This window comes from Scyliorhinus torazame, chromosome 12, assembly GCF_047496885.1.
Source record: "Scyliorhinus torazame isolate Kashiwa2021f chromosome 12, sScyTor2.1, whole genome shotgun sequence".
Taxonomy (NCBI): domain Eukaryota; kingdom Metazoa; phylum Chordata; class Chondrichthyes; order Carcharhiniformes; family Scyliorhinidae; genus Scyliorhinus; species Scyliorhinus torazame.
Genome location: NC_092718.1, coordinates 47,099,302 through 47,111,897, shown reverse-complemented (window position 1 = coordinate 47,111,897; position 12,596 = coordinate 47,099,302).

The window sequence follows — 12,596 nt, the reverse complement described above, 5'->3', positions numbered from 1 at the left end:
GTTGCAGAGTGAGATGCCAAGTCCTAGGTTTTGGAGCTTTGAAATGAGCTTGGCTGGGATTATGGTGTTGAAGACGGAGCTGTAGTCAATAGATATAGGAATCTAATGCAGGAGTCCTTTTTGTCGAGATGCTCCAGGGATGTGTGTAGGGCGAGGAGATGGCATCTGCTGTGGACCGGTTGCGGCAGTATGCAAATTGCAGTGGATCTAGGCATCCTGGGTGAATTGGGTTGAAGTGCTTCCTGACCAACCTCTCGAAGCACTTCATTACGATTGATGTCAGGGCCACCGGACAGTAGTCATTGAGGAACATTGTCTGGTTCTTCTTTGGCACCAGGACATTGGAGCGGAGTAGGGTCAGGTTGAAGATGTCCACGAACACATCTGCCAGCTGATCCACGCAGGCTCTGAGTGCACGACCAGGGACCCTGTCCGGGCCCATCGCCTTCCAAGGGTTCACTTTCAGGAAAGCCGATCTGACTTCGGAAGCTGAGACGGTGGGTATTGGTGTGTCCGGGGCTGCTGGGGCACTTGACAGTGGATTGATGGTTTCCTGTTCGAACAAGAACCATTGAAACTGTTGCTAGAAGTGATTGGGCGACACCAATCATTCCTGCATTAAAACAGAATGGCTCAGCGAGAAGTTGTGGAGATTGTAAAACTACCATTAACCCACTTTTGTGCATAGATCATCATCCACAGCTGCTGATTGAAGATTTCTTCACTGGACTTTCTGAAGGACAAAAATTCAGTAAAATTGATCTCTCACAGGCATATCTGCCGATGAATGTGGCTGCTGAATCACAACCATTACTCACCATCATAACGCATAAAGGTTGTTTTGTTACAGAAGACTTCCTTTTGGAACAACATCTGCACCTGCTTTCTTTCAAAGATCCATGGATCAAATTCTAAGTGGGTTGAACGGAGTGTAATGTTATTTAGATAACATATTTATCCCACCCGTTTGAGTGACCAGAAACATTTGACGAATTTGGAGCTACCCTGAAACAGTTACAGAACCACAACCTTAGAGTTAAGAAAAAAAAGTGTGACTTTTTCAAATTACCTTGGTCTTATCATCAACAAAGGTGGTTTACACAAGGAACCAAAGAAAATGTAAACTATCTTAGAAGCACCATGTCTTCAAAATGTGACACAGTTAAGGTCTTTTTTAGGATTGACCAATTATAATGGTAAATTTGTCCCGAAATAGCTGCATGATTGAAGCCTTTATACACTCTGCTATGTGTCAAACAGGCATGGCACTGGTCAGGGGCGGCACGGTAGCACAGTGGTTAGCACTGTTGCTTCACAGCACCAGGAATCCGGGTTCGATTCCTAGCTTGGGTCACTGTCTGTGTGGAGTCTGCATGTTCTCCCCATGTCTGTGTTGGGTTTCCTCCGGGTGCTCCGGTTTCCTCCTACAAATCCCGGATGATGTGCTTGTTCGGTGAATTGGACATTCTGAATCCTCCCTCTGTGTAGCCAGAGTGTGGCGCAAGGAGCTTTTCACAGTAACTCAATTGCAGTGTTAATGTAAGCCTACTTGTGACACGAATAAACATTATTAGAAGAAGAATTGTGAAAATGCATAGAATGGAGTGAAAGAAGCTTCACTGAAGTCAGAGTTGTTGGTTCAATATAATTCAAAAATGAAGTTACAATGAGCTTCAAATACCTCACGCCAAGGGGTTGGAGCAGTCGCCTCACACGTTATGCATTCAAGAGAAGAACGGTCGATAGCATTTGCTTCACATACTCTTACTGGCGCAGAAATGAATTATGCTTAGCTAGAAAAAGAAGCTTTGAGCATCATTTTCCGTGTAAGAAGGTTCCATCATTACATTTATGGGCATCATTTTATCCTTTTGATGGATCATTGACCTTTGACTACAATCTTTGTGCCATATATTGATGGCAGCTAGTAGATTACAAAGATGATCTTTGATATTGGGGCTGGTTTAGCACAGTGTGCTAAGACAGCTGGCTTGTAATGCAAAGCAAGACCAGCAGCATGGGTTCAATACCGGCCTCCCCAAACAGGTGCTGGAATGTGGCGACTAGGTGCTTTTCACAGTAACTTCATTGAAGCCTACTTGTGATAGTAAGTGATTATTATTATATTGGTGGCACACACTTCGGCTATCCAATATCACAAGTCCAAGCAGCATGTCAATGCTGATGCTTTATCAGCATTTTTGATACAAGTCAAGCATGACCCAGGAGAAAATGTTGTCATTATTTTGTATTTCTCGTTCATGGAGAGCTTACCTTATCTTATGGATCAATGATCCATAAGAACTGATAAAGTGATGGGGAAGTTGGTGGACTTGGTGCAAAAAGGAACACTGTCAGACGTTCATAGGAAAAATACAGCCCTGAAGCCCTACATCACATGAAGACCTGAGTTGACTTTACGGGATAGAGTTCTATTATGGGGAATCCGCGTGTTTATTCCACCGTACTTATGTAGTAGAGTCCTTGACCAACTGCATGAGGGACATCCTGGTGTGATGCGGATGAAGGAATTGGCATGTAGTTATTTTTGGTGGCCAGGATTAGATGCTCAAATTGAAGAGAAGATTGGCCAATAACAATCTTGTGCAAAAACTAAAGAACATTCCATCACTGCAACTATTATTTATATTTTCACATTTTATTTAATTTAATTTATTACAGCCATGAAAATGGGCGACTCAGCAGGGGCATGGGAACCTGGATTGTAGTTTTAGGGTACGGGAGAATGAGAGTATAGAGGTCAGGAGCACAGATTTGACTTTGCAGGAGGGGGGCCAGTGTACAGGTAGGTGGTTTGAAGTGTGTCTACTTCAATGCCAGGAGGAAACGAAATAAGGTAGGGGAACTGGCAGCATGGGTTGGTACCTGGGACTTCGATGTTGTGGCCATTTCGGAGACATGGATAGAGCAGGGACAGGAATGGATGTTGCAGGTTCCGGGGTTTAGGTGTTTTAGTAAGCTCGGAGAAGGAGGCAAAAGAGGGGGAGGTGTGGCGCTGCTAGTCAAGAGCAGTATTACGGTGGCGGAGAGGATGTTAGATGGGGACTCTTCTTCCGAGGTAGTATGGGCTGAGGTTAGAAACAAGAAAGGAGAGGTCACCCTGTTGGGAGTTTTCTATAGGCCTCCAAGTAGTTCTACGGATGTAGAGGAAAGGATGGCGAAGATGATTCTGGATAAGAGCGAAAGTAACAGGGTAGTTATTATGGGAGACTTTAACTTTCCAAATATTGACTGGAAAAGATATAGTTCGAGTACATTAGATGGGTCGTTTTTTGTACAATGTGTGCAGGAGGGTTTCCTGACACAATATGTTGACAGGCCAACAAGAGGCGAGGCCACTTTGGATTTGGTTTTGGGTAATGAAACAGGCCAGGTGTTGGATTTGGAGGTAGGAGAGCACTTTGGGGACAGTGACCACAATTCGGTGACGTTTACGTTAGTGATGGAAAGGGATAAGTATACACCGCAGGGCAAGAGTTATAGCTGGGGGAAGGGCAATTATGATGCCATTAGACATGTCTTGGGGGGGATAGGGTGGAGAAGTAGGCTGCAAGTGTTGGGCACACTGGATAAGTGGAGCTTGTTTAAGGAACAGCTACTGCGTGTTCTTGATAAGTACGTACCGGTCAGGCAGGGAGGAAGGCGTCGAGCGTGGGAACCCTGGTTTACCAAAGAAGTGGAATCTCATGTTAAGAGGAAGAAGGGGGCCTATGTAAAGATCAGTTGGTGCGATTGATAGTTACAAGGTAGCGAGGAAGGATCTAAAGAGAGAGCTAAGACGAGCAAGGAGGGGACATGAGAAGTATTTGGCAGGTAGGATCAAGGAAAACCCAAAAACTTTCTATAGGTATGTCAGGAATAAAAGAATGACTAGTGTAAGAGTAGGGCCAGTCAAGGACAGGGATGGGAAGTTGTGTGTGGAGTTTGAAGAGATAGGCGAGATACTAAATGAATATTTTTCGTCAGTATTCACTCAGGAAAAAGATAATGTTGTGGAGGAGAATGCTGAGACCCAGGCTGTTAGAATAGATGGCATTGAGGTACGTAGGGAAGAGGTGTTGGCAATTCTGGACAGGCTGAAAATAGATAAGTCCCCAGGGCCTGATGGGATTTATCCTAGGATTCTCTGGGAAGCCAGGGAAGAGATTGCTGGACCTTTGGCTTTGATTTTTATGTAATCATTGGCTACAGGAATAGTGCCAGAGGACTGGAGGATAGCAAATGTGGTCCCTTTGTTCAAAAAGGGGAGTAGAGACAACCCCGGCAACTATAGACCGGTGAGCCTCACGTCTGTTGTGGGTAAAGTCTTGGAGGGGAGAAAAGAGACAAGATTTATAATCATCTAGATAGGAATAATATGATCAGGGATAGTCAGCATGGCTTTGTGAAGGGTAGGTCATGCCTCACAAACCTTATCGAGTTCTTTGAGAAGGTGACTGAACAGGTAGACGAGGGTAGAGCAGTTGATGTGGTGTATATGGAGTTCAGTAAAGCGTTTGATAAGGTTCCCCACAGTAGGCTATTGTAGAAAATACGGAGGCTGGGGATTGAGGGTGATTTAGAGATGTGGATCAGAAATTGGCTAGCTGAAAGAAGACAGAGGGTGGTGGTTGATGGGAAATGTTCAGAATGGAGTTCAGTTACAAGTGGCGTACCACAAGGATCTGTTCTGGGGCCGTTGCTGTTTGTCATTTTTATCAACGACCTAGAGGAGGGCGCAGAAGGGCGGGTGAGTAAATTTGCAGACGACACTAAAGTCGGTGGTGTTGTCGACAGTGCGGAAGGATGTAGCAGGTTACAGAGGGACATAGATAAGCTGCAGAGCTGGGCTGAGAGGTGGCAAATGGAGTTTAATGTAGAGAAGTGTGAGGTGATTCACTTTGGAAGGAATAACAGGAATGCGGAATATTTGGCTAATGGTAAAGTTCTTGGAAGTGTGGATGAGCAGAGGGATCTAGGTGTCCATGTACATAGATCCCTGAAAGTTGCCACCCAGGTTGATAGGGTTGTGAAGAAGGCCTATGGAGTGTTGGCCTTTATTGGTAGAGGGATTGAGTTCCGGAGTCAGGAGGTCATGTTGCAGCTGTACAAAACTCTGGTACGGCCGCATTTGGAGTATTGCGTACAGTTCTGGTCACCGCATTATAGGAAGGACGTAGAAGCTTTGGAGCAGGTGCATAGGAGATTTACCAGGATGTTGCCTGGTATGGAAGGAAAATCTTATGAGGAAAGGCTGATGGACTTGAGGTTGTTTTCGTTAGAGAGAAGAAGGTTAAGAGGAGACTTAATAGAGGCATACAAAATGATCAGGGGGTTAGATAGGGTGGACAGTGAGAGCCTTCTCCCGCGGATGGAAATGGCTAGCACGAGGGGGACATAGCTTTAAACTGAGGGGTAATAGATATAGGACAGAGGTCAGAGGTAGGTTCTTTACACAAAGAGTGGTGAGGCTGTGGAATGCCCTACCTGCAACAGTAGTGAACTCGCCAACATTGAGGGCATTTAAAAGTTTATTGGATAAGCATATGGATGATAATGGCATAGTGTAGGTTAGATGGCTTTTGTTTTGGTGCAACATCGTGGGCCGAAGGGCCTGTACTGCGCTGTATTGTTCTATGTTCTATGTTCTATGTTCAGCCATGGCAGAGAATTCACATCGATTATGCTGGTTCACTGGAGGGACACATGTTCTTAGTGATTGTTGTTGCCATCTGGGATGGCCATTCCCGATTACAAAATGGACACTTTGCAAAGATTGCAGGGAAAATGGACAATACTGAGAAACCAAGCAGGTTCAGGGTTTGTGTACATATTGGAGCTGCAGCTCCCAGACAAGACCGAAACTGCAAACCCATTAGCATACTAATGGCCCATTTCCGGGGACAAAAGAGTAACATTTGAGTAACCGATACTAAGGCAGACACCCCGGCACCAGAGGAGACCAGATCAAAGCAGGCCAACGGCCACCTAGGATATGCCCAGCCATCCAGGCACCCACCCCTTTATTGGAGAAAATCGATAGGAACGATCGAGAAATGGCCCAATTAACTGGGGCCAAGTTCAAGGCCCGCCCAAAAGTGCGTGAAGCCCCTTTTGGGTATAAGAAGGATCCCCCAAGAGAGAATCGTTCTCTTGGCTCCGGCTCTCACCGAGGAGAGACCTGCCCAACAGCTGCACCAGAACAAGTAAGTCCAAGGTCAACGCACGCTACCAGCCAGACGACCTTAGCTGTTATCCTGTACCAGTTCCACCCCAGCAGCCTCAGAACTGAACAATGGCCATTGTTCCTCTGACTGAGTGGGCGCCTGAAGCTAAGTATAGGCTTTGGCAGTCGTGATAGTTTAGTCTGTAGTATTTGTGCATGAGTATACTTAATTGTGTGTCTAAATAAATAAGCATTTGACTTTGAACTAACTAGCTGGTGTATCGAGTCTTTGATCAGTATTCGGTTTGAACCTTGTGGCGGTATCGAAAGATATCTGGCGACTTTAGAGCAAAGCGTAATTAGAATTAAGGAAGGTGACCATATTGACCGCCATATTCAGAGCCAAATAAAGAGAAACACTATTAGCAACATTTACTGGCGGGACTCAACTTAGAATTGGCCTAGTCACTCCAAGAGAACCCAAATTGGAATCCAATTGGAAACAGAAAAATCACAAGTGTGAGAACGATACTGATCAAACCTCCGAGATTTGGAAGTGTGTTAATGCATGCGCACTAACAGTGATATAAGATAAACCTGAGAGATTTTGTTGCGTAAAACTGTCGGGAGTTTTGTAGGCCGGAAGATAGCGCAAGCCGTACCCGTATTTACATCACCACTTTATCACCCACTGTTCCAAATTCAGTAGAGAACCCAGAGATAGAGAAAATGGCAATGAAGGCAATGAAACGCCTTATGAACCCCCAGGAATTCGAGGTCGCAGCGACCAGTAGAGTAGGACAGTGTCCCGTCTGGGAAGAGGAAATCAGAAAGTACATCAAAGGGAAAGGATGGCCCCTTTGGAGCGAATTCTGCGCCAATGCTGAAACAGGTCCCGGGAGTATAGGACATACTTGGTGGGAGAACCTGTCAGAGATCCACAAGTAGATCTTAGGGAAAGCTCACAAGCCGATGGCAATTGTGTCCTGCCTAGCACAATTATGAGGCACAGAGAAATTCGTTAGGACAATCCGTAGAGAGATTGAGGACAGAGACAGAAATAGTAAGGGAGATGTGAACGAGTTTTAGAAGGAGAATAAGGATTTGAGAGAACAGTTAGAAGCGAGGGACAGAGAGGTGGATGATGCTAAGAGGGCCCCCCCATCTTGTTTCGCGCATTTGAGTAGTTTCCAGACCCAGTATGATAAGGCCTACCAGGACATGCAACGTGTGGTCTTGGTAAGACAAGAAACCAAGCAACGGGTAGAACAATTGCAGAAACAGTGCAATGATTTAAAAGCAGCCCTACTAGCGCTCCACACTTCCACGACGGAACAAAGGCAGAGCTCCGTAGATCATGCAAAGTGCCGGAAGCAAATTGCAGAATTGCAATCTCTGCTTTTTGTCCAGAATGGGTTTCAAAGTACGTTTGGACCCCAATTAGACCAGGAAAACGGCCCCGATTGGCAGGAGTTAAATGAAACTGCCCACAGATACGTGCATGGGACATGTACGCATGAAAAATCACAGAAAAGGAAAGCACCCCAACCTCCGACTGAACAGGCAGAACACACCCCCATGAACCCTGTAACCACACACCGCAGGGCCGCAACCGTGACCCAATTACGGGACACATGTGGAAAAATTACACCATTCCTTCCCACATCAGACCCCCACCAGTTTTTCGCTAGAGTTAAACAGCAGGCTGCCATGTACGGCCTGGACGAAAAGGAGCAAGTGAAGCTCACAGTTTTAAGCCTCGACCCTTCAGTCATGGCAGCCCTTCCCGACTCACAGAATGTAGGAGGAGGCGCACTCCAAGAGATGCACACAACGATCCTTGATGCGATCGGCTACAACAGAGGAGACCCCGTAGAATGCCTAAACAATTGTAGGCAAAAGAAAACAGAGCACCCCACAGCATTTGCTGGATGCTTGTCGATACATTTTACAGTGGTATTCGGAGTGCTAGCCCGCGCCCATTTGTCCGCGGATAATATGGCCAAATGGACACGAATCCTAGTCTCTCATGCGACAGAGGCAGGACAGAGAGCTTGCGCAAATTACGACCCCTCAGACAAGGCCCACAATGTGAAATGGGTTTTGAAGAGATTGTCCCGCTCTTGGGAACAATCCGTCCAAGGTAAAACTGCATTTGCAAAACCAGAGGAAGAGCAGGCAGACATGAATCCAGTTAAGACGCACCAGAACCCCGCATGGGTAAATGAGGGCAGGAATAGCCCACCGCATCCCAAATCCCAGGAATGTTGCAACTGTGGACAATTAGGTCAATTAGGTCAAGAGAGTGCAATGCGCCCCAGAAGCAGCAGAGAAACCAACAGACAGGCACCCTAAATAAGAATAGGGCAAAGCCAATCCATAGTGTTAGCGCCTGTTCAGAGAACGCAGATATGAACGGCACTGACTGACGGTGTTTGGGCTCTCCAACTTGGGTCTGCGACACCCTTTGGGAAAAGTCCGGCAGACCGGTCGTAGCAGGCAACGTCCGGGGACACCCCGTAGAATTTCTTTGGGACACAGGAGGGTCCCGCACCACACTCAATTCCTCCACGATATTTCAGCGAGACACGTGGCCCACAACTGTCACACTCAGTGGCTTTACAGGTCATTTACAACAAGGACACATCACAGCCCCTGTAGCGATACAAATAGGGAGCACAGTGGTTAGCACTGCTGCTTCACAGCTCCAGGGACCTGGGTTCAATTCCGGTCTCGGGTGACTGTCGGTGTGGAGTTTGCACTTTCTCCCCGTGTCTGCGTGTGTTTCATCTGGGTACTCCATTTTCCTCCCAAGTCCAGAGATATGCAGGTTAGGTGGATTGGCCATGTAAATTGCCCCTTCGTGTCCAAAAGTTTAGTTGGAATTACTGGGTTATCGGGATAGGGTGGAGGCATGGGATTAAGTGGGGTGCTCTTTCTAAGGGCCGGTGTAGACTCGAGGGCCAAATGGCCTCCTTCTGCACTGCAATTTCTATAGTTCTATGGAGTGCGGTGGATGCTGGGACAAAGGTGCAGATGGACAGATTTTGAATTAGTCATGGTTGAAGGGTTATTGAAAATGGGTAGGAAAGTGGAGATGAGACCAAGAGGAGATCAGCCATGATCGTATCGACTGCGGAGCAGGTTCGAGGGGATGAATTACCTGCTCCTGGTCTTAATGTTCTTATAGTTAATCTATATATCTTATATATGTTAACATTGCATAAATTGGTGGAATTTACGCATTCTCCCCGTGTTTGTGTGGGTTTCGCCCCTACAACCCAAAGATGTGCAGGGTAGGTGGATTGGCCACAATAAATTGCCCCTTAATTGGAAAAAATGAATTGGGTACTCTAAATTTATAGAAAAAAAAAACATTGCATAAATTGATATTTTTTTATTTGTTCATGGGACATGGGCATCACAGGCTGGGCCAGCAGTTCAGAGTCAACCACATTGCTGTGGATCTGGAGTCACATGTAGGCCAGACCACAAAAGTGTCAAGATATTCATATCAACATATCATGGTGCAATCACACACACACACTGATGGACAGATCAACGGACCAATCAACATACACGCAACATCACAGCCAATCACCAGTGAAAGCACACGCACTATAAAACAGGGAACACCACAGTTCCCGCTCATTCCAGCTGGAGATAGCTCAGAGCACAGAACTCACAGCGTGCCACTCAGACATACACCATGTGCTGAGTGCCTGTCTAAGATAGTGTTAGGGCTGGGTCCACAGGTTAATGGGTAAAGTATGAACCACAGCCATAAGATGTTGTTATCAAGAGTAATAAAACAGAGTTGTACCATCTAGAAACCGTGTTGGTTCGTTTGTATAGGGAACACCCAACACGACATAGTACCAGGATTGGAACCCAGCAACTGTGAGACCTACCTGCACATCTTCAGGGATCCGCCGTCCTGCGCCATGGACACCATCAGCCCGCCGCAGCCGCTCCAAATCGCTGGAAACCGCGGCGTCAACTGGAAGCTGTTTAAACAGCGCTTCCAGCTCTTCCTAGAAGTCACAGAAAGGGAGAATGCATCGGACTCCAGGAAGATCGCCCTCCTCCTCTCCACGACAGGGCAACACGCCATCCACATCTACAACTCCCTGGTATTCGCGGAAGGTGAGGACAAGACGAAGTACAAGACGATCCTTCTATAACTTGAGCAACACTTCAGCGTCGAGGTGAATGAGACCTTCGAGAGGTATCTCTTCCAGCAGCGCCTGCAGGGTAAGGATGAGCCTTTTCAATCTTTCCTGACACACCTCCGTATCCTCGCGCAGGCCTGCGGCTCTGAGGCCACCTCCGATTCCATGATTCGGGACCAGATAGTTTTTGGGGTCACCTCGGACACCCTACGCCAGCAGCTCTTCAAAATTAAGAGCCTCACCCTAGCCACCGGCATCGAAACCTGCGTCCTCCACGAAAACGCGACCAGCCGGTACTCCCAATTCCAGGCGGCCGAAATGGCACGGCTCGGGTCCTACGAGGCCGAGCGGGTCCAGTCGATCGAGTTCCTCCCGGGCCACGGCCCGGGCGAGGGCGGCCATTTCGCGTGCTTTCCGCGGCCTCCCGCGCTTGTACGCGCCAAAAGAGACGTCGATGCAGAGGGATGTGACGCGCAGGCGCGCTCTACGCAGGACCGAACTGCGCATGCGCGGTGGGGCAACGAACGCCAAGATGTCACGACGTGCGGCAACTGTGGATCCGCACATTTAAAGCGGCAATGTCCAGCAAACAATCGACAATGCCTCCGCTGTGGCAAGATGGGCCACTACGCTGCCTGCTGTCGAGCAGCTCAACCTGCCAATGCTCCCCAATTCCGCCAGCCTCGCAGGGACGTTTGGGCCATTCAGCCTCCATACACCGAGTCATACCCTGACGACGTACAGACCGGTGATACCGACGACCGGGAAGCCTTCCGCGTTGCGGTAATTGACAGAAATCGGATGTCCCCAAGTAGGACCCACCAGCCGATGCCAGTGCACAGCGTTAATCCGGGTGATGAATGGTGTGCCACCCTAACGGTCAACCGATCACCAATCACATTCCGTTTAGAAACTGGTGCCTCCGCCAATCTCATTGCATGGTCAGCCTTCTATGCCTTGAAGGTCAAACCACCGATTCGGCCATCCCGCTGTCAGTTGGTCGATTACAACGGTAATGTTATCCCGGCCATGGGATCCTGCCAGCTCGAGGTTACATACAATGCATACACAGCCATACTGTCCTTTGAGATAGTTGGATCCTCGAAGGACTCCCTGCTAGGCGCACAGGCGTGCAAGGTTCTCCACCTCGTTCAGCGGGTACACACTCTGTCTCCAGAAGGCACGTCCGATTTCCCGGATGCAGACTTTAGGGCACAGCTCCACTCGCTCCTCGCCCACAACCAGGAGGCTTTCGAGGGCATGGGCACACTGCCCTAGACTTACAGAATACGGCTCAAAACGGATGCCACCCCGGTCATTCACGCAACTCGTAGAGTCCCAGCACCACTCAAGGACCGCCTCAAGCAGAAGCTGCAGGATCTGCAGGACCAAGGAGTGCTTTCCCGGGTCACGGAGCCCACGCCATGGGTCAGCTCCATGGTGTGCGTAAAAAAGCCCTCTGGCGAACTCCGGATCTGCATCGACCCGAAAGACCTGAACAATACCATCATGAGGGAACACTACCCCATACCCAAACGGGAAGAGATCACGAGCGAAATGGCCCGGGCCAAAATCTTTACAAAGCTTGATGCCTCAAAGGGTTTTTTGGCAGATTCAACTGGATCAGTCCAGCAGGAAGCTGTGCACCTTCAACACTCCCTTTGGCAGGTACTGCTACAATAGGATGCCGTTTGGCATCATCTCGGCATCCAAGGTGTTTCATAGAATCATGGAACAGATGATGGAGGGCATCGAAGGGGTGCGCGTCTATGTTGACGACGTCATCATCTGGTCCACCACACCACAGGAGCACATCAGTCGTCTCCAGCGCGTCTTTGCTCGGATACGAGAACATGGCCTGCGCCTCAACCGAGCCAAGTGTTCTTTTGGCCAAACTGAGCTAAAGTTTCTGGGGGACCACCTATCCCGGTCAGGGGTGCGTCCGGATGCAAAGTGACAGCTATTACAGCCATGCCACAGCTGGCAGACAAGAAGGCAGTGCTACGCTTTCTCGGGATGGTCAACTTCCTGGGGAAGCTTTTCCCAACCTAGCCTCCCACGCAATGGCTCTTCGCCACCTGGTGAAGAAGACTGCGGAGTTCCAGTGGCTGCCCGCACACCAGAAGGAATGGGAGGAGCTCAAGATTAAGCTCACCACCACCCCGGTATTGGCGTTCTTCGACACTGCTCGAGATACAAAGATCTCGGCTGATGCCAGCCAGTCCGGCATTGGGGCAGTACTCCTGCAACGGGACGAC